This window comes from Rhea pennata, unplaced genomic scaffold (genome assembly GCF_028389875.1).
Source record: "Rhea pennata isolate bPtePen1 unplaced genomic scaffold, bPtePen1.pri scaffold_40, whole genome shotgun sequence".
Lineage (NCBI taxonomy): Eukaryota > Metazoa > Chordata > Aves > Rheiformes > Rheidae > Rhea > Rhea pennata.
This window is the reverse complement of record NW_026907681.1, coordinates 2228921-2251935: the sequence shown is the minus strand read 5'-3', so window position 1 is coordinate 2251935 and position 23015 is coordinate 2228921. Positions and strand designations below refer to the sequence as shown.

Below are 23015 nucleotides of genomic sequence, written 5' to 3'. Positions count from 1 at the left end.
AGGTGTCATGTCCTGGGAGGATGGTCCTCCCAGAGGGCCCAAGGTCTTGCTGGCTGGGCACAGGGCGTTCCCTCAGCACCTGCTCTAGTGCTTGGCTCCACGGGATCATCACTCACACACTGGCACTGTTGAGACTCAGAGGCAGCTGGAGGCAGGTCCCTGGCCCTGCTGCCCTGCCAGTATGCTGCGGGGGCTAGCTGGGATGGGCTGAGGGCAGTGGCAGCTTAGCCAGCCTCAACAGCTCAGAGCACAGCACATCCACTGCAGCCCCTGAGCAGTCCTTTCTGCCCACCTTGCGCATGCAGAGCCCTGCAAGGCTCCCAGGCCCAGGGTCTCTCTTACGAGGCCCCTGTGCAGAGGCTGGAGAGCAGGAGGCCAGCTGGCAGCAAAGCATAGACTGCAGGTGTGCCTGTATCACTGCCAGGACTGGCAGGTTTGCTCACCCAGTGGTGGGGACACATTCACACACTTTGGGAAATACCATGACATTGCCAGGGGAGGGCAGTGCACCCAGCATTTGGTCTCCAGCCCCATCCGGCCCTGCTGCCTCTGCTGCCCTTTTGGGAGTAGACAATTCCCATCCAGGGAAGGAACTCAGCACTGTTCCATCCTCCCTCCAGGTTCTGCATCCCCTGCTCAGCCCCAGCACCCTCCAGACCCTAGAGGCCCCCTACTCTGCATCTCGGAATGCTCCCTGATGCCTAGCCATGCTCCCAACTCAGCTGGAAAGCCCACTGCTGTGGCAGAGCTCCCCTGGGTAAGCAGCCTTGCAAGCAGTGCTGCTGCCTTCCCTGGCAGGGCCGTGTGCCCCAGTATGGTGGCATTCCCGGCCTTTCCCAGCGGGTGATGAGGATGACAGCTGTGCTAACGCCTGAGTGGGGGGAAATGCCGTGCCATGCTTGCTGGCTTATCATGCCCATGGCCAAGCTTTGTGCACAGTAGTGCTGTTCCCCGGGGTCAGCATGTCATGTAAATGAGTGCTCACATGCCCCATTCCCGTAGTGGTCCCTGGTCCTCCACACAGTAGAGACAGTGTACTCAGAGTCTCTTGAAGCACCTCCCACTGAATAACCAGCTCCACAACTGAGAGCTGGGGTTTGGGGGTATGATCTAGCCTCACTGCTTGCATTGCGCTATGTAAGCTCACCCCAGGCAAGCCAGAGCCCGCAGGCAACATCCATTTTTACCCTTCAACTTTGGAGCACTAGCTGTGTGCAGAGAGCTATGCTTAGAGGCTGCTTGAACTGCTGGACCAATGCCTTCCATGCAATGTTTTCCTCCTCCCAGGTACCTGCGCTGACAAGGTCTCAGTGGGGACCTTCCTCATGCCCTCAGCTCATACCTTGCAGCCCTGCAGGAGCCGCTGAATGGCTCTGTAGACTGTCTTGAGGTCGGTCTCAGCACGCACTTCAAAGGTGTGCTTGTCTGGAAGCAGTAGTTCTTCGCCCACTTTTTCCAGCACAGCACTGCGCTCCGATGAGTACATGTTGGTGAGGTTTGGCATCTGGTTGCTGCGTACCTGTACCAAATGCAAACGTGAGCAGAGGGAACAGGGTTCAAAAGAGACAGGCTCCAGGCTGCAAATTTCAAGGAAGCTCTTTCCTCTACACATCACAATGCTTCACGTGACAGTTGAGGAACAGACCTGCTTGGTACACTTCAAAATACGAGAATCCCTGCTGCACAGCAGTAGACATCTGTGTCTGTGCAAAGAAACCGCTCAGCTCCAAACCGCTGCCTGATCCCCTTGCGTTCCCTCCCAAGCCTTTAAGCCCTACTCTTACCGTGTCCAGCACAAACACTGCAGCTTTGCGCTGAGAGGGGATGAAAAGGCCAAAGAGAGCTTTGTTGCCCTGGGAGCTCTGGTAGAGGTAGATGTGGCGAATACTTCCTAGAGACACAGAGCAAACATGCAGCATCAATAGTATCTTCAAGCTATTTGGTCCTGGGTACACAGACAAGCCTTCTCCTAGCTGGGGCCAGGTAAGGCACCCTAAGTAAACTGAGCCAGAGAGCACATTTCCAGGTGTTCAATGTCAAAAGTGTCAGCCTCTCGCCCTGTGAGGTGTCTGACAAGCTGCCTGCTGACCATACACACGCAACCCAGCTGGATCAGGGCTCGGAATAGTAACGGCACCTGTAGTGACAGGGACACTCAGATAATCCTCAAGCCACCAAGTTTTGAGCTGCTTAACGAATCAATATCTTTATTAAAAGCAGGCATCCCAGCTGCCCATCTTCATTTCAGACTTACAGCATTAGAAGCGCTAGTACATTTAATCTTGGTCTCACTGCTTTCGTATGTCTACTACTGAACACAGTTTAGGTTCTTCTTTGCTCTTTCTGAACTTTAAAAAGTGGTATCCTATCCTTCCTTCTGGAATACAGAGGTTTTATCACTGCACCCTGGCCTATGTACATGCCACATGCTGGGGTTTTCCTCATCTTTACTCGAAAGAACTCCCATACCTTTGCAGTTCAACTGCTAGCAAGATGGTTCTGGTTTGGTTTAGAGGAAACTCACTCTTTCCGTTCAAGTGCCATCTTTTCCCAGAGTCTCCTAATTTCAAATAAATCTAAACCTCTTTCCCCTAAGGGGTTGGAAACCAAACAAGTATCTGCTCATATAAAACTGGGCACATTTCTGAGAAAGCTACTCGAGAGGGTCTTTCGTTTTAGCATCTTACTAACTTGTTTCATTTTGAGCTCCCATGCCTCTACCTGTGCCATTGGTACACAGACCAGTCAGCTACCACTCAGCACTCCTTAAAGGATGAAGAAGGAAAACGAGCACCTGGAAGGGTTACCTGAGTCTCATACACTCCCTCAGTGTCTGGAGCAGACAGGTCTGCATTGATTTCATTGATGTGCTCTTGGTACATGTCTTCAGGGACTGAGTAGTCGTAGAGATTGTAAACCAAGTTTGAGCGGGGCAAGATCCAGTTCACCTGCCAGGAAAACAGACACACTCAGCAGGGCACCTTGCTTCAGGCCATGCTCCTCCCAACAACAGGGGAATCTTAAAGGGCAGCAAGGAGTTGTAGTTTGAGCCAGCCTTATGTTTCCAGAAACATGCTGACTCAGGAAGCAATCCAGCTGCTCGTGCTGGTCATTCCTAAGGCAGTTAGCGGGATTTATGCTTTGTCCACATTGCAGTAACTGTCAACCTGCTTTCTGGTCAGGCTGAGATTAGCAGCAGGCAAAAGGGACTGCATTAAGGCGCATTAGCAGGGCTGGACAGGGAGGTCTTGTGAGGCAAACTGCCCGTAGTATCTGCCCGCAGTGGCTGGAGCAACTTACATGAATTCAACCAGCTGTTTTCCCTTGTAGAAGCAGCAGGGTCAAAAACATGACCCCCACCTTCCTGTAGACAGCTCCCTCCTCTGGTTTTGCAACGCGCTGATTGACATAGAACACTCTTGGGATGCTCAGTCTGATACAGTGCAGGTCGCTTCCGATCACTGCCCACAGCCTCAACAAGCCAGCCTGGCTGCTCTCAGCAATCTGCAGGACAGGGTGATTTAAGTTAGCTTTGCTGGAGAGATGCAACCCATTCTTAGCTCTTACATACACGCCATGGAGCACTTCTGGGATCTTCAAAGGCTCTACTACCTATGTCTTCGTTCTCCAAATAAGGAGCAACTGGTGACCACAAAGACAGCAGTGGACCCAAAGATTCATTGCTCTCAGCTCTGGCATCTCCACGTCCTGCTATTGTCCTACCGGTACAGTGAAAAAAATCATCTTGCCAGAGGAAACGTCAGAACATGAATGAAGACAGCTCTGACTGATCTGCAGGCAGCACGTTGCATTGTGCTTCTGAAGGGAAGAGGACACCTGGCAAAGGCTCAAACACATCTCTTAGCTTTGGGCTAGCATTAGCTAACAAATTCATGCCATTGTCTGACTTTAGCCAAAGCATTTGGACATGCTGCATTAGGTGTCCCATCTCCAGCTCATGGTTACACACAGAGTCAAAGGCTGCACATGACCTTAAACCAAACAAGACTTTTCTGGAAGATGAGAAGTGTCACAACAAGAGGCTGGGTCTCAGATAGCAGAGGCAACCAAGCATAACAAGAAATTAAGAAAATGCTTGGATTGTACCATCAACTTCTTCATGCTCGCATTGACTAAATCTAGGATTCAAGGCACACTTGCCCAGCTCCTCAGCTGAGCTTGCCCCACACAGGCTCTACATAGAAGTCCCAGATTTGCAATCAAGCACGATCATTTGAGGACCTCATTTCCTTACAAAGCTTCTCTGAGCCTGAGGCTATGCAGTCCCACATGACCTTCAAGGAGGTAAAACTAAAGTAGGATTGAGGTTAGCTGTCCCTGAAGTTCAAGGTTTGACTACAGGTATTGCAAACATGAGGCACAGGGCACTGAACTGGCCTCTGTGAGGGGTTAAGAGTGGGCCTGCCTTGCTGCCTGGTACCTGCACAATCTGCCAGGGCAAGTCCAGGATGCCGCGTGCCGTCCTGTACACGTAGCTGCTCAGTCCTTTGGAGAGGGTATCACGGATTATGCCTCCGCCTGTCATCACTCCACCATCCTCCAGGCGCCGCTTCTTCCGATGCTCCTGGTGCTGCCGAGCCTGCAGCTCCCATTTCTTCTTGTGGTAGCACAGCCAGACCAGTTGTTCTTCCTAATCAGAGAGAGAGTACATGAACAGGAACCACAGAAATTAGCACGCATCTCCTACACATGAGGATCAAGCACCATAAAGCCGAGCCCTTCCACCTTCAGATCCTGATCATGTTACTGGCATAGCTGTGAAGTTGCCATTGGCCTGACTTTCTCTGCTAGTGGGACTCTCCCGGTAACATTTCCCTTTGTAGTTTTCAGTCATAGAAGCGCAGACGGTTTCAATAAACATACAGCTTGCTACGCCCTGTTCCCTAGCTAGCTAGGCAGATGATCATACTCCCAGGATGTTTCCTGGATTCCTCCTGCCCAGTCTACTTCACTTACCTTAGTAGTGCCCATGGCAGCAGGTGGGTCCAGGATCTCTCGCCAGGACTGCGACAGTTCCAGATACTGGGACATCTGCTGGCTTTCCTCTGCCGTACAGACCCGCTTCCGTTTATTTGCAACTGGAACCAACGGCTGAAGGGGCTTAGCAGCCCCCAAATCCTCTACGTCTCCAATCTGGGAGCTCGGTGTTCCCCCCTGGTGCTGGTTAGCAAGGACCTGAGAGAAACGACAGCAGGAAGTTTTGGGTGCTGAGGACACAGTATCAGCAAGAGAGGCCCATCAGCACAGCCAGCTCCTTTCTCTCACTCTTATTACCTGTCTCTTGCCTTCAGAAGTGAAGAGCTCATTCATTTTCTTTTGTCTGTGCACTCCCTGGAGTCTTCTAGCTTGCGAGACATGGAACAGATCTCTGAGATCAGCTCAAACAGCTCTCAGTCAGGCATGTTGGCAGCCTGAAAAAAGGAACAAGGGGAAAAAATCACTATCAGGAACCTAATGATCAAACCTCGTTGCTATTATATACATGGAACATTTAAACCGATTGATATGGCTGTCTTTATGAGGAGTTTGTGAGCAATCTCTGCTCCAGTTGCCAACACGACCTATGGAACATAGAGATCACGGACATGAGGTCTGCATCAAAACTCCTGCTGTGAATGCAATACTTTGAAATGATGTTGTACGGCAAACTCTTAGTGGGCCCAGCTCTGTAGTGCCAGATGCAAAATACAAAGGGGAAGTGCTCCCAATAAACTCCCAAGCAGAGCAGTCGCTCCGGCTTTTCATCTCTCCTGCTCCCCGGTTTGAGGCTCTGTTTTCTGGCATTGTCTCTGCTCTTGCTGGTTATTTTAAAGCTAATCTCTTCTGGCCTCCTCAGAAAACATTCTGCAGGCAAATGGTTCTGCCATCCTCTGTCTCAGTGAGTGGCTCTAGAGAAAGTCCTTGGTGCAAGAGGGCCACCACGCTACCTCTGTGAAAGACGTGACTGGAGGACAACGCTTACCCACAATTAAGCGGTAACAGCTGACAAAAGTGCTGTAACAACAGGTCTGGTGCTAAAAGACCCTAAAGAGCAGCCCTAGAGAATCAAAGAGGCAGAAATTACACACAAACAGCCATCAGAGGCACAACGGACCAACCATTCTCTTCAGACAAAGTCCATCCTCCCTACAGTGTTAGGGTAGCTTTGACCTTCTCTGGCCCCAACCTGGCAAGACAAACATGCAGCGGATGCATATCCTGCAAACCCTACACTCACCTTGCTCTACAGTACATCCAACCAGTAATCGGCCACCTTGGCTACAGAGGCAGAGACCTCCTCCAGTGTGGTGCCTTTCAGAAAGGCCTCAAATACAGAAGACTGGAATATCTTCACCAACTGCAGCTCTCCCCATTGCTTCACCTCAAACCCTTTCAGTTCAGCCAAGGATCCATCTTCATTGAAGACTGCATACCTAGGATATAGACCAGCTTTTGCACAAGCTCTGTGCCAAGGAACACATCTCCCAGGATGCTGCTTACTACCCTCCTGCCAAAGTACTTCTAGTATTGCCAAACCAGGCAGCCACCAGGTAAATTAATCCAAGCTGTGGGGCTCTGGACTACCATGATCTAGGCATATTTACACAGCTAGAGACAACAACATCATGAACTACTTCACCTCCAGCTGCAAAAGCACATCAGCCTCTGCCCCCAACTTGCCAATTCTAACTGGCAAAATGTTCTTAAATGCATGCAAATAAAGGGCAAGAAGTGAGAGTCAGGGTTAGAGGAGTAGAGAAGTGGAGTGAAATACTAGGAAAAGCCTTATACAGGAGAATGAAGCTTTGTTTGGAAAACAGGAGGGGACGCTGGCAAAATGGACTCAGAGGAAACTGGACATCGCTATCGAAACAACTATGACAACACACTGCCCTCTTTTTTTCTGTCGTGTTTCTTGGATTTCACATGCCTGCCAATTATTTGTATGGCTCAATACAACCATCACAGGTAGCTTCAGTGGAACAGAGGTGAGACTCAAGCGTACATTGCTTTGTCACCCCTCCTCCAGGCAGTCTTTTCTTCCTCAGCTGGCAGCGGTACCTGCCAGTCAGCTCCACACTACTGCTCTTTCCACTTGCAGAGTGAGCAAGAAATAAGTGCACTTGCTGACATCCCAAGAATCACAGGAAAAAATCAAGGGCCCCTGAGATAAGACTCCTATGAGCAGAGTTCATTCAGTGCTTGACATCCTCTTGACTTCTGCGATAGACTCCCTTGGCATGCAAAGGCACTCACAGTGGATGCTGGAGTTCATCCAACAGAGACATTCAAGCAGAAACAAACATAGTCTTGTACGAACAGAGAGTGCTGGAGGACAGTGACAGTATTTTCTGAACCCAGACCCAGGTCTGTGGGCAGTCCTCTTGTGATTGCTCGTGCTCGTATTTAAGCAGGCTGCATGAGAAAGTCAGTGAAGTCAAGTGCAATTGCTTTTCTATACCATGATGGCACTGGCAAGATCCACTCCTTCCCCTAGATGGGGATTAAAGTGGAAACCTCTGGGAAAAGTATTACTAGAGGTCTGTAAACTTGAGAGAGGGACAGACAGAGATTGGTGAATTTAAAGAGAAAAGATAGAAAGAAAAATCAAAGTTTGCCTGCGCATCTCAGAACCAAACAGGGAGACCATGACTAATCAGAAAGTTTGAGAAGTGCTGTTTTACTGTTATCTTCAGAAATTTACTGTCAGATGTGTCAATTAAGGCCAGGGCATAGCTGGATTCAAAGACTGATCTCATGCAAGGAACTTGCCGTTTAAAGACAGCATGATCTCAGTGGTATGCAGCAACAAGCAAACCAAACATGCTGCCAGCTCCAGAGGACTGGCAACACGGGGCAAGGACTAACACGCCTCAAATGTAGTCAAGGAAAAGGACCCTCAATCCCTTCCCTTGGGGAAGTGGTGATTTTTCAAGCTTTGAACTCTTACCTTTTCTTCAGCTTCTTGCCCTCCTCCTTGGATGCTGAGAGGATCATGGCCAAGTAGGGCCAAATAGGGCCAAGTTTGAGCTATGGGCTGTGCAGGGCAGAGAGTAGCTCTGTAGCAAGCAAAGCTGTCAGCCCCAACGTCCTGCTCATTACACAGGCGACCAGAGACAAAAGACAGGCTGTCCTCTGGGCTGAAGCCAACTCCGAGAACAAAGATGCATACTCCACTGCCAGTAGAGCTACTCCCTTCACAAGAACTGCCTGATTGGCTTGCAGGCCTACAGAAGGCTAAAACATTTTCTTCCCTTTCACTGTTTTTACCAGACTGTACAGCTGGCTGGTACAGATGCCAGACTCACCTTCACGGGGATGTTCAGCATGGCACCTGGGTAGCAGATTGTCACCTTCGGCTTCTTTGCGTTGGTTGACTCGATGACAAAGTTTTCCGGGAAGCTGTTGGGAAGCACACACCAAATCCCATCTCTATCCAGTTCTAGAGGTCTCCTAAGAACGGAAGAAAAAAAATCACCATCAGGAAGAGATTGGAAAATATGCCAAAGAACTGTTCTCTGTCCACAAGTCAGGCAGAGGCAGTGTCCTTTCTGCAAAGGAAGTCCTAGTCGTACAACACCAGTTGCATTAATAAGCCACGGCAATGTCAGAAACCTGAATCTCCAGAACACCAGAGCTTCCACTGATTAATCCCACATCTATCCCACTGCTCCTCTTCTCTGCCAGTCAAATTCTGCCCTTACCCATCTGCTCACACTACATACAGGAGAACCTTTCTTCCTCAGCTCAGCACATACTCACCCAATCTGCTCAATCAGCTCCCTAGCCTGTGTGATCATATTTGCTCCAGTGAAGCACACAATCCCAGCCATTTCCATGGAATACCAGCAAGCTCTGTGAATGGAGGAGGGACAGTCAAAAGGCTGCAGTGCTACCTCTTAAGCACAGCTGCGGGGAAGCGCATCAGGTCGTACAGAAAATAAAGTCTCAGGGCAAAAAGACAATCACAGCAGCCCTCAGGAGATCATTTTCCTTTTCCTTCCCTGTGATACTTCAGGAAACCGCACACCCTGAAGAATCACCTATAGACAAACCCTGCCATCCATTGCCAATGCTACAGGGCCTTGTTTAGCAAAAGTCCCTGCTAAGGGGACTAATAAATAAGAAGTCATTAGTAGGAACAAAAAAAGTGTTACAGGGATCACCTAGCATCCCCTTTATGCTTTGGAAGCACGTTAAGAAGGTGAGAGCCTCACTAGAACAGCTCTGGTTTACAATGCTCCTTGCTGGAGGACTCCAGCAATGACCACAGGTGAGACTCACCCTTTACGCATGACATAGCCATAGAAAGAATTGAGGACACACTTGTGTGCCAGCTGCAGGGAGTCATAGAGGATTTCCATATTCTTGCAGTGCTTCACTTCAGAGGCATCGCCTGTCTCCACAGCCGCAGACAGCTTTTTCTTCCACACCTGATGGCAAGAGGCAGTCAGGACAACCCTACATTCCACTACAGGCAGTACCAATAGCCAGATATTCCCCCCACCTCAATCCTAATATGACACTGTGATCCTAGAACAATATCAGTTATTAAGATAATTCCTCTTTCTTTCTGCTCTTTCTTTTGCATTTGAGGGGGAAGCGTTCGGCACAGGCATTATGCTATATTATGGAAGAGTCTTGCAGCATCAACTGTAACTCACACCCATAGTTAGAATTACCTAATCCCAGCAGAACTGCCATCCTACATCAATTCTGTCACACCACGTATTGTGCTGGCAAGAACTAAATGCTTGCAGCAAGAGATTAGATCGAGACTAACAGCAGAACCATTTCAGCAGAAAAGGCCTCCCAGCCACCTCCGTGATTCACGACAGAACTAGCAATAACTGCAAAGCAAATAGCTCTTTATTAAACTCTTCCAGAGACAGAGTCCCAGCATCTTGTCATTTCTTTCAATATATTAGCAACTACATTTCAGGCTCCTCCCTCTGCCACAAGACTCCAAACATTTGAGAACTAGAACATGCTGCTTCTTTCTCCTAGAATCAATCACTTCTTAGCCTAAGATCAATTGTTTCTCTGCTTGTCTCATCTTTCTCTTTGAAAAGTACCCTACACTGAACACAAACCAGATCACAAAATAGTTGAGCTGAGGATTTTCTAGATCCAGTAAAAGCCAAGAAAAACCCAGCTGTTTTCTTTCCTAGCACTGAAAGTGATTGCATCAGAGAGCTAGGAACCACTGTGGCAGCAGCTGTTTAGGATTCAGCAGGGGAAAAACCTGCATTTGCACCAGAGCTGTCAGGAAAGCTAATATTTCTTATTGACCATACAGATTGAGCAAAATGATCCTTTAGGGTTCAAGTTTTCAGTGAGAGGTGAGGACCTTCTAGCTTTGGCAGCACAAATAAAACAGAAATTCAAGCCCAGCACCTCATGCAGCCCCTTGAACTCACAGCGACGGTCTCTGAAAGCTCGTACAGTGTCTACATAGAAAGAGTTCTCTCGCTGGCAGATGGTGGTGACACGCTCCTCCACCTTGGTGACGTGGATCTGCTCATAAGCCTTGCAGCAATAATCTAGTAAAGGGAATAAACAGAGAAAGCTTTCTCAGAGATCAGTGCCCCACTATGGATGCGAAGGATGAACACAACGGCATCGGGCAAACCACACAGATCCACAGATCTGAAGCTTTCAAGGCACCAGTCTGAGAAAAATTCCATCAATGCAAATAAACATCATACCTAGGAAAGCAAGGAAGCAGACCTGCTACAAAGGCAAGGGGAGGAAGATACTAATATGGGGAGAAACAGCACCTCTCTAGAGAGATGCAGAGGTGTGTGTGGGAAATAAATTGCCCATGAGGGCTCATCCACAAATTCAGGCTCTGCTCAGAGCTCCCACTAGCTAGATGCTTCTGCTGAGCAGTACCACTTTAGGAGCAAAAAGTGAAAGGATATCGAAACGTGTTTCACTGGCATGCTTAATGAGCGCTCATTAAAGAACAACAACAAAAAAACCCAAACAAAGTATCACCTTCCATGTGTCTCAGCTCAAATACATGACTCTCCGTGAGAAAAGAGAAACACTGAGACAAAAAACAGCACTTGCCTCCTCCTCAAAAAACGTACAGGAATTGGTTGGGATCCTAGGGGAAAACTGTTGCAGCATGAAACTGAGATCAAATTCAGTCTGAGTCAGCATGAACTAAGTAGCCCCAGACCTGAGAGACAAGTAATTAATGATGTGTTTGTAGTCTAGGCACCAAAAACCTGCTCCAGATAATGCCATTTATTTTCACCTGCCAGTTGCTTCTTCTCATACTTGGCCTGCTCTTCATGGCAAAGCTCGTGGAACGCCCGGGGTGCTCCATCTGGATACAGAGGAGGAAACTTCTCAGGCTCCAGTCGTTGCTGGATGCGGTGATACTCGCTGCAGCTTGCAGGCACTGCAAAGGAAAAGCAACTAGGAGCTTTCCAGGGGAGGAACAGGAAGTGGTCTCTGTGTCTTCAGCTCACGCTGCAAGCTCTATCCATGCTGCAATGCAACAGGGAACTTGACAAAGCAGACAGCAGAATTACACTTACTGAATTCTCCTCTCCACTGCCAAGTCATCCGGCGCTGACGATTAGCACCTGGCTTGTTCAAGTCACAGGCAGCACCCATGGCCTCATCCACCATTGCTGAGGGCTGGACACAGGTCAGACACACCCATGTTAGAGAAAACAGAACCGTCTCCAGTGACATATGCCAGAAGGAATCGATGTTGGGTACTAGAAGAACACAAATGTGAACATCACAGAGGTGATGTTCAGTAAGTTTTCCTTTCTAGAAGCTTTTCAGAACACAAGTTACAGCAAAAACAATGACTATTCTTTGGAAGAAGCCAGCTAAAGCTATTGCTCTACCTTGGACAGACCTTTCGGCTCTGTACACCTGGCAACTGTAACAGCCTGACTGGATTTCAAACCGAGCCTTATTTTATCCCCCTGTCCAGGGCAGAAAGTTTATTGTTTGCCGCTAAGGGGATCAAATCGGAGGGACCTCCTAGACCATCTGCAAGACAAAACAGAAGACACCTTCCTGACTGGACTGAGGTTACCCACCTGCAACCTGTTGGTCAGAATGATGTTGGGGTACATGGCCCCTATATCTAAATGGTAGATAAGGGGGCATTCAATTCCATTAGGAACATCCTTCAAGGAATTCAGCTTGACTTTGATTTCATCACAAGCCTGCGGGGAGATGTAAAAAAGTAAAATTCAAACAAGAAGGAATTAATGATGCAGTCACATACGCACTATATTTGATCCTTTACTTCCGACATGCACAGAAACACCTGCCACTGATTCTGGGGAACACAGGAAGAGTATGAAAAACTAAAGGAATAGGATTAAGAAGAGTGGCAGCGGCGAGTCTTCTTTAGCCACCAATCTTTAAGGTTTTCTTTTGGACCTCCAAGGTAGGTTTCATCTACACTGCAAATGTCTACAGATAAGTTTCTCCTGTCTCTCTCCATGGAGTATAAAATGAGTCTAAACAGGCATCTTTAACATGTGGTGTCTCACCAGACATATTCAGGATGAGAAAAATCAGCCTTGCCTCCAGCCTATGCCAGTTCTTTATTAATATGGGAAATAAGGCACAGATGGACATGGGGCAGAACTCAAAGCTGAAGAAAGTTGTTATACAACACCAGGCTTGGACCTAAAGGACCCAGGCTTGCCTAAAGAAATGTGCTGCAACTCCACCCTCACAGTTCTGCTCTCCTTGGAAAGCCCAGTCATGCCTCTGGCCCTGCAGGCTGAGGCAGGACAACAGACCTCCTGGAAGCTGGTGACTTGATCCAATGGCAAACCTTCTTCCTCTTCGACAGCATGCCGGAGCGTCTTCTCCACATGCTGCACCAGGAAGTTAAAGGCAGCAGGATTCTGCAAAGATACAGGAATGATACCGAGACCTCTTCTAGCCCTGACACCCATCCTCACACACTGCCCAGGGAAGGGGGGCAGGGGGTGACAGCTTCTGCAAGATTATCCATGCTCCAGCGTAGCTTCGGCGATCTTTGAAAACAGGTTCACTACTTAGCAGAGCATGTCTCAGTATGGGTAGAGAGCAGTTCATCTCATCTGAAGGGCAGATGGCTGAAACAGGTCAGCTGAATGGCATTTTGAAATGCCCCTTCGTTCACTGATCAGCTCCAATGTCAGCAGGCAGATAATGTTGGCCAATTAGCTGGCCTGACCTCCACAGGCAGCTTGAGCTCTCTAGAACTGAAGGACGGTGGCTTTCTGCTAAGAACCCTACAACTCACAAAAGCCTACACCACTCGCACTAGGGCAAAACACAAAGCAGAGAAGAGATGGTGGCTGCTCCCCAGCCCTTGGAGTTCTCCTGCAAAGGAGGCTATATAGGGCAGCTAACAAGAAGAGAAGATTGCATGCATGTTCCAGAGTGCAACACTTATGGGGCTGACCTAGCAGTCAGCTGCTCACACATCTAAGGCTCTAAGGGGCCAAGGATTTAGATTTAAGGTCCTTCTAAATTCACAGTGCACGTTCCCTTAAGATCATTCACGAGATTAAGGCCACTAAAACAAGCAGCACTGAGGTATGGTGTATCACACAGCAAAGATGGAAGTTGCCTCTAAAACTTACAATCTAGACAGTAGCACCAACCAGAAACAGGTAAAAGAGGCCAAAAGAAGCTTGGCTTGAGTGGGAGAAGGACAAAGATATAATCCTGATGAGACAAAAACAGAGTCACCTCTGCCAACAACCACTCGCTCAAAGAAAATTAAAACCCCCCCCAAAAAAGAAAAACCCTACAACCAACCAATAAACAAAGTAAACAAACCCACTCAACAGCAATGAACCACTCTCTTTGCTGTAACACTGTCTTTACCCAATAGCCAGTCTGAGGTCATGAAGAGCAACTTCTCCAACCCTTCCCACCTAAACTCTAAGCAGGTTCATGCACTCAAGCCATAAATTAGGTATCAGTTTTATAACAGGTATTGCTATTGGGTATCCCCCAAAAGAACAGAGGATGGTAATTCCAGTTGGAGGGTTATTCCCTACTGCCATGTTCTCCAGAAAGAAGAGAAAGAGCATCATTGCATTACAATTTTAAAGCCTCTGTCGCAACACCTTGATTGTGTCCTTACCTTTTTAAAGCGGCAAGGGATGTCACTGCGAAAAACCCCAGGTTCCAGAGCTTCCACCTGGCCTCCTACATGCGTCTCCGAGTCCAGCACGTGGCCATCATCTGTAAGTTTGCTGAACTCCTGCTCCTGCTTGTTGCGGAAGATGATGTTGGCGTGACAGGCCTGAACCATCAGCAATGCCTCACACACTGTCCCAGAACCTTTTCTTAACACCTGTAAAAGACAGACATCAAAAACTGGACTTAGAAAGAAGAGCTGTAAAGGGTGCTGCTGGAATTAGGCTGGCCTTATCACCACATCATTGAACTTAAATGTCTGATTTGGTGCCCAACATGATGTGTTTATTCAGGCAGTATTGAAGCCCAAGGCAAGAAGGAGCACAGTAAGGAAACAAAACCAACTCCTTCACTTAGGCTACCCATAACTGGTCTATGGAAAAACAGCTATGACTGCTGTACTGCAGAAAGGAAGCGCATTTGGAGACTACTTTCCCTCCTTTCCTTGGGAAAAACTATCCAAACAGTAGAAATTAGTTCTATTGCCAATGTGTCACTGTTGCATGAAGCATGCAGCTCTCTGCCCAGAAAAGAAATTGTTTCAGGCATGCACTCACCTCATCAGGCTCCATGGGAAGGATGGTGCACAACGCGAAAATGAAAGGGTGCACATACTTCATATACATGTAATAGGTAGCAACTGCATCAGACACCAAACAGGTGGCCAGAGTCTGTTGAGGAGAAAGACAAATCAATCCCAGTCACATTTAATACAGCAGTTAACACGTACAACGGGAAACAAGGAAAGGTTGAAATCAGCAGGAAGATGCAAAAGGTATATTTCTGCATACAAACATCCCAGCATGTAAAGAGTTATCAGTCGGCTTAAGACGACATTCTGCTTTAACCCGAATTACATAAGCCAGCTCCGAATTAGCAGAAATGGGGAAGATGAGCTCACTGCCACATATCCGCACAGATGCCACTCCGGAGTGGTCAGGAGGCCACTCTTGGCCTACAGAGATCTCCAGGGCTTTGGCAGAAACCTCATTAAGGTGTCTCCTGGACACTAGCAAAGTACTGCTCCGTTGCAATGCCCCGAGTACTACCGTTTTGCAGAAGTGTAAATAACACAAATATACAGTGCAACGCCAATGCCAGAAACACATCAAGGAAATTCTATTCTTCCCTAAGCTTAAGTTCATTCAGGTGTCTGAAATTCAGCAAGATACACTGACAACTTCTCAAAGACACTGCATTAACTTAAAGGATTTCACAAAGCTCTAACTCAAAGGTTCACTAATACTGCAGATGCCCAGAGATACAGCACCGGGTGGGAATACCTGAGGCTCCTCTGTAGCCATCCGGCACATCTCTTCAGGGTCCAGCTCCACTGCATCATAACCCAGTTTTGCTTTCACTGCTGCTTTCAGGTTGTGACTTCCCACTGGCAGGTAACTCTCTCTCTTCACCCACCTAGACAGAATAATGAAAATGCCAGTCGACGAAGAGACAGCCCTGCACTTCAGAAAGGACTGCTACGTACAAAAAGATCTGCATTACTCTAACAGGGAAAGGTGAGAGCAGAACATCCAAGTGCAGTGGAATAAGAAGCTGCACAGCTTTAGACAGTCTGCATATCTACCCATGCTCTTAAATCCTGACTCGTACAAATTCTGCTATTCAAATCATTTCTATTGCTCAGATTTTTCTCAACCCTCATACTTCAGAGACTTCAAAGATAAACGTTTAAACACAGGAGGAGGTATCAGCAGGACTGCAAAGAGAGGCAGTTGTTTTCCAGAGTCTGGACACTGGTCCAATGTGAAAAAACATTCAAGTCACAACTGCCAAGACAGACAGCCCTCTCCTGTACACACACACACACACACACACACACACACACACACACACCCTCTCTTTTCCTCTCTGTGCTAGGATCCAGGACAGTTCTCAAACTCCCAATGACAGCCACCAGCAGACTGTATAAACACAGTTAGTCGTTCAGGCTAGTGTGGGCAAGACGTAACTTCTGTACATAATGGCACACAACGGAGTACCGAGTAGAAGCAGCACAACCAAAGATGGGGGTGCTAGTCCTTTCCTAGTAAGATGTAACTCATAATAGCAGTGCACAGAGATGGAAAAGGGACAGTATTCAAATACATCAACTGTAGGCATTTTATACAAATTTAACAGATAAAGATGCAGTTATACGGTACAGACGCAGCATTCGGTACCTCAGACAATCCATGTGGATGCACTGCGGGGCTTTGTACTCTCCCTGGCTGCCCTTCTGAAATCCAATCTCCTGATACATATTAATTCCATGAGCTGCTGCTCTTGCTTCCACAAAAGGCCTGAGGAGAGAGACAATGCAGAAGAGAAGAAACAAAGCAGTCCCTTTCCTCCACCCCATCCCCACCCCAAGGGTTTCAGGATTGCTTTCTTGTAAGCTACTTAATGAGGAATTTTTCTTGTGAATTCTCCTTTGCTCCAGACCTTACCCGTGAGAGCTGGCCACAGTGAAAACTCCAAGTAGGGCAGAGCTACTGCAAGAAGGAAGCTGCTTGCTCACATCCTATACCAGGAGGCAGAACATTATGATCGAGTTTCCCTCGCTCCCCGAAGGCTTGGCTGCTCTGGTCTCCCTATTATTTTGCAGTTCTCTTTTGACACTTTGCCTGTTCTCCAGTTACTGAGGTCATCAGTGTACAAACATTGCCAAATCAACAACAATCTAGAAGTAGCTCAGCAATCCCTGGACCAATTGATGGGACTCTATAGAAGTTCGTATTTCAAAGCCAGTAAACATAGCTCTGCTCAGGGAAAAAAAAAAAAAAAGTTCTGAATTCCACCTCCCCCTCTTCGACAGTCCTCTGCAGGCTGGCAATCCAAGACTCAGCCCAGCACTCCAGATAAAGAGCACATAATCAGGATGTAAACAGGTTCCCAAACTGGCTGGATAGTCTGCGTAGATAAGAACGCATGTGGCCGCTATGTGACCTCCAGACAAAGGACATACAGGCTGGTACCCAATCTCACCTCATGGCCTAGACAACATTTCCTTTTAGAAACCAGGTTAGTTTTCATTCCTGATCTTACCAGTCAAAGAAGTCTCCATCGTATGTGACAATGATAGTAGGTTTGGTCTCCTGGACATGTTCAAACCGCCTCTGCATTAAATGAGCCTAGTATGCAACAGAGGATTAAAAAAAACTCAAAACAAAAAACATCTCCCCCACAAACACAAACACTCAGCAAATTCACCTCCTGCAGGCAGGCACTGGATATAATACTATTGATGCAGTCCTTCCCCTCTGCTCTTGACCTAGCTAGAACCCGATCTGCCTCATCGTCACACCATGAAATGAAAGCATCACCAGCACCGTGACTGTCCGCTGTGCTCCCCAAAGATACACTCTATTGGGTGATAAGCTCTCTTTGGCCTACAAGAGACCAAGGCAGATAAAAAGCAGCCTGATTTCCCAAGTAGAACCTACTTACCTCATCTGGTTCATTAGACACAGGATGGACCCTCACACTCCGGCTTCGGAGTAAATTCAAAGTCCTCAATATCCTCACAGACAATCTCCTTGTTTGTGATCAGATAGCCCTAGAGAGTTGACAAAGGAAGAGTTACTGAGGACTCAGATCCCTGCTACACCAGGGACAGGTTCCTGAACAACCGGAACACACTGCCTAAAGGATGAAATAGTCTTCCATCGATGCGATAATCCTTGCACAGCTTGATAGCTAGAGCTTTTGTCAAGTGGGAACGGCTCTTTGGAGGTCACCTTCTGAACAATTGCTTACAATCAACTAAGGGTGCCAAAAGGGAGACAACTTAAGGACTATACTCTCCAAATTACTACTGCCCCTCAAAGGGGCACCAGTAGCCTTAGCTGGGTTCTCCAACATACAAAACGAGGAAATCCTTATGCATCATTCAGACTAGACTTCAATTTTATTTCCACAGCCATTACATATAGACCAAGCAACTAGCAACAAAGCAAGCCAGGGACCAGACCGCCAAAGGTGACATGCTCGTTTGCTGTCTAGCATTTTGCTCCAAAGCATGAAGAAAAGAACTGTTGTTCCATTACCTGCCCATCAACCACATAGAAGATCATCATGATCCAGTCTGCCTCTGCATCAGGAAACTTCAAAGGGAGTTTGGTAGTTTCAATGTCAAAGGCGAGAACAACCGGATCCTGAATATGACCAAATACATTAAACTCAAATCAGCTTTAGAATATGATTTAACGAGCAGTTCTCATTAGATTAACAACTAATTTACCTAAGTAGGTTTATGCACATCTCAGACCCAGCAGGCTTGACTGTAGGAGACAAGGTAGCAACAGTGGTACCCACTGATAACCAAACAGCAAAATTCATTAACAGGAGAGAACGGAATAACAAAAGCTTCTCTTTAATGCAACAACCCCCTTCGAGAAAGAGAGTCATCAGGATTGACAGCACGTGAGGAAACACTGCGCAGGCAAAAAACACTTATTACCTCTATGCCTTTATAGTAAAGGTTTCTTATGGCATTGGATTTATAAAGCATAACAACGAGTTTAAGAATAGTTGGGCACCCCAGGAATCACCTGGAACAAATGATGTACACCTCTCAGTTGGGCAGGAAGTGCTCACTTCACTAGATTCCTCTTCCTTTGAAATGGTTCAACTGAAATCAGACATCAGGTGTAGGAAACCAAAGAGAAAATTGGAATTCTCATTTGTACTTTTTAGTCTGTGTGACTAGGGGAATCCTAAGAAGCCCATGGGCCAACCATCCTAAGGAGACCTCTTTCCTTAACAGCATAGACGTATAGACATCGCTCGCCTGGTCTCGCTCTCTGTTTTTCCTCACAGCAGGAGAGATCTCTTTCCGCACCTTCACCAAGTCATCCACCACGTGGAAGGATAACTTAATGTAGTTCTGCTTAAGACCCACCAAGTGATTTGGCTACAAAGCAACAAGACAGTGCCAGCTAAGGGTGGAAAAGAGTAATGAGGGAAAGGGGAAGACTGCTAACAGTAAGAAAGCGTTGAAAGAAGAGGTAGTAATTGGATGGAAAGACTAGGAGTGAGAAGAGATGCTAGCAAGCACGTAAGACAGCGAAGAACATGTGAGCTATGCCAGTTCACACCAAGGGCCATCTTGTCTTGTTGTCTGTTTCCAAGCGCAATCACCAGTACACACCCAAGAAAGAGTAAATGTATACTATCCCCCTCTGCCACAACACTCTTAATCTCCAACCATTTCTAGCTCAGGAAGTTTCTTGAGCATCCTGTGAAAAAGACTATGTGCTGGAGCAGAACATATATTTTATTTACTATAACTATAACAAGCAATTACTATCAATAAGCAATAATTAGCCTATTCATGATATGCAATGCAAACAGTGCTTGAAGATTAAAGGTAAGCATACTGCTTCCTTTTACTGCTTAGCCCCTTTCTACTCCACTTGAGCTCGAAAGAAAGAAAGAAAGAAAGATTAGTTATTCAATAGTACAGCAGGCAGAGGAATACTGACCAGATCCAAATCTTCTTTGGGGACAGTTCCCAGCTTTGAAATGTTCCCTTGAAACTTCTTGGAGAGGAAGGATGACACTTCTCGTTCACAGCCCTGCAAAGAAACTGGAGAATGAGCAACAAAGCCAGACACTTCTCCAGAGGAGAAGACAAGCTCACAAGAGGTTCTGGCACTAGTGTCCTCAATTGTGAGGGGAGGACACGAGGCTGTCCTGAAATCCTGGCCGTCTGGAAATCTGTTCCTTCACACTGGGGCTCTCTTTGATCGTCAATTCACAGCACCGTCAGAACAAACCCAGTTTTGCAGCACGAGCAGGATCAAGACGAGATGAGAGGGGAAATTTACCCCTGTTTGGGCTTAGAAGAAGTGAAATAGGCTCCAGAGATCAATTTTAGGACAAAAAAAGAACAGGAAAAATATGACAGCCCCTTGAAGGGATAATTCATCACATAACAAACCAACCTCCCTCTAAGAAACCTTAGTGGAGCCACCATACTGATACAGCTGCTTCCCATCTCAGGTCTTCTCTATCAGCTCTGACAAAACCACCAACAGAAGCACTGGAGCTGTATTTTTCTCCTACCAACCCAAGAAGATGGTCGGTCACAAGGCCTCTCAGCTGACTGGGGGAACCTTCAAGTCAAACCTGCCCTTGTCTCTGGGACCTCGGCCACTAGTTTACTCAAGACCCCGCTTGCCAGTGCGCAGCTTCCAAGTCCATACTCGCCTTCTGGGTAGCGATGTAGAAATACGGCTTATAGGGCAGGGCCACCCAGGAGAAATCAAAACCGGTGAACATTGCGCGACCCCGCAGCCAAGGTGAGAAACCAACCCAACGGTTCCCAACGGAAGCAACGGGCACCGCGCGAGCCTTGCTGCGCATTGCTGGCATTTGTGCACCACATACACATCCCTGCAGCACCCACCTTGGCCCCCAAGGGTCCCAGGTGGACCCAGCGTAGGGCAGACAGCGCTGCTGCCTTTTGGGTGATGCCTGGGGCCCAGAACAGCCAAACCGGTGGGGGCAGGCAGGACGCCCAGCCCGGGCACCAGCGCTGCGCTGGAGGAACGGGATGCACCTCGAAGCGGCTCCCATCCTCCGGGATGAAGTAGTCCACAGCGCTCACCAGCTGCCGGTCCTCGCCCAGCACCTCCGTCTGCACATGCACATGGCCTGTTACGACACACGACCCCCCACCGCCCCCTCCCACCCCAGTCCTACCGGGTGCCTGTCGGTGACACCTCCCCTGCCCCAGTCCTACTGGGTGTCTATTGGTGACACCTCCCCTCACACCCAGGTCCTACCAGGTGCCTGTCGGTGACACCTCCCCTGCCCCAGTCCTACTGGGTGTCTATTGGTGACACCTCCCCTCACACCCAGGTCCTACCAGGTGCCTGTCGGAGACATCTCCCCCTCTCGTCGGTGACATTCGCCCCCCGTCCTACAAGGTGCATGTCGGTAACCCCCCCATCGTTGTCCCCCCTAGTCCTACCAGGTGCCTGTGGGTGACACCCCCCGCCGGTGACATCCCCCCCCCGGCCCAGTCCTACCGGGAGCATGTTGATGAGCCAGCCCGTGCGCTCGCCACGCTCCGTGGGCCGCTCGAAGCCGAACAGTGTGTCCAGCCGCTCCGTGCGCTGCGAGCGCTCCAGGCGCTTGAGGGAGGACAGCGAGGAGCCATCGTCCCTGCATGACGCCGCGCCGCCAGCCGCCGCCCAGTCCCCGCCGCGACCCACCCCCCCCCCACACACACACCTCCCGCTGCCGCCTGGCCCCAGTGCTCACTGCCCCCCCCAGCCGCCGCCGCCGCCGCCCGGCTCCGCGCCGCCCCGCAGCACCATCCCGCCGCGGCCGGAGCAGCCCCGCGCGCTGCCCCCACCTCCCGCGAGCGGGAAGCCTGCCAGCCCCGCCTCCCCAGGGAGAGCACCAATCAGAGAGCGGCACCGCAGCCAATGGTCGCTCTCTTCCTCGACCTCTGCCCCGCAGCAGGGCGGCTGCGCTGGCCACGCCCCTCGCGGCACCTTCCCGGGCAGGCCCCGCCCCCGCCCCGGCTGCCGCTGCCACGCACGCGCCTGCGCGGTGGCGCCCGGCGCGGCCCGACCCGGCCCGGCCCGGCCCGGCGTGTGGTGGGGCGGCGGCGCTGCGCGGGAAGCGGCTGCTCCTCCTGAAGCGGCGCCGTCGCAGGGGCAGTTGCGTGTCATAACTTACTCTCTTGAAGGTCAATTCATACAGAGAGTTTGTTAAATCATGTGAACAATTTATTTAATTAAGTAAGCAGCCACAAGCAAAACTGCGCTGGGCGGCCGGGGAGTCTCAGCTCCGCCAACGGCGCGTGCCTCCCTCACACACAGTCCCCCCTTACAGTCTGCGTTGTAATCTCCCGGTGCGTCCCGCGCATGTGTGAGTTGCTGGGGGGGTCGTCTGAAGCTCTCTGGTGGTCGTGGAGAGGAAGGCCGTGGTCTTCTTCTGTCTCTTTATTTTGGTTTGTCTCCTTGTGAGTGATCACAGGGGTTTGCTTATCTGTTGTGTTGACTCCCTTTTGGGATGCTGTTCTGTGAGAAAATTACAGGCGCCTGCTTATCTTTTCTTTATCCTTTTACCTTCAAAACCTCTGAGCAGCTTGTTGCTTACTTCAGCTCTTCATAGTCCTGCAAGATAGCTAGGGCCCCGACACCGGTTCCACAAGGGGTCATATAAGCTTTTGTGCTTACCATAATTTATTTGCCTGACACCATGTCTCAACCCTGATTGTTGTAAAACCTCCTCCTCCCCCTCCATCGGCTTATTCCTCCTTCTAAACAATGAACAAATAGTTACAATTTATTACACAGAGGAAGAAGAGGCGCCGTGCCCCAAAGCCCTGTGTTAGGAGTAGCACAGGCTTTGCTTGGAGCCGGGCGAGAGCGCGGCTGCTGCCGCGTGGGGCAGCGAGAATAGCTGGGCAGCGCTCTCCGCGCCTGGGGAGGCTGTGAAACGCAGCGCAGCCGCACGAGGCAGCCGTGCACGCGGCCGTGTGCCGCGCTGGAGCGCGGTGTTAGTGCGGGCGGCCAGGGCAGTGCGGGGGTGCTAGCGTGTCTCTTCTTTCTCCGTGTCCTCGTCTCGGCGTAGGGAGGCAGAGCGGTTTCTGGCGCAGGCGGAGCAGGTGCCTGCGGTGCCCGGCCAGAGCAGAGGGACGCCCGGGGCCGCGCGCTCCTGCGAGTGCAAGGCCGTCGTGGAGCTGGTGCTCGTGCCCCTGGCTCACCACCACACGGCAATGGGCAACGATGCCAGAGCCCTCTACTACCTGCTGGAGAGCGCGGCTGCCTGCTTGCACGTCTCCGACAACTACCTGGTGAGTTGTCCTG

General features: G+C 49.3%; 2 pseudogenes; both read right to left on the bottom strand.

Annotated features, from left to right (window-relative positions):
* Positions 1-5331, bottom strand: part of LOC134154768 (DNA polymerase epsilon catalytic subunit A-like) — a 41980-nt pseudogene extending 36649 nt beyond the window's left edge.
* LOC134154767 (DNA polymerase epsilon catalytic subunit A-like) lies at positions 5328-21125 on the bottom strand (annotated as a pseudogene).
* Positions 21126-23015: the final 1890 nt, after the last annotated feature.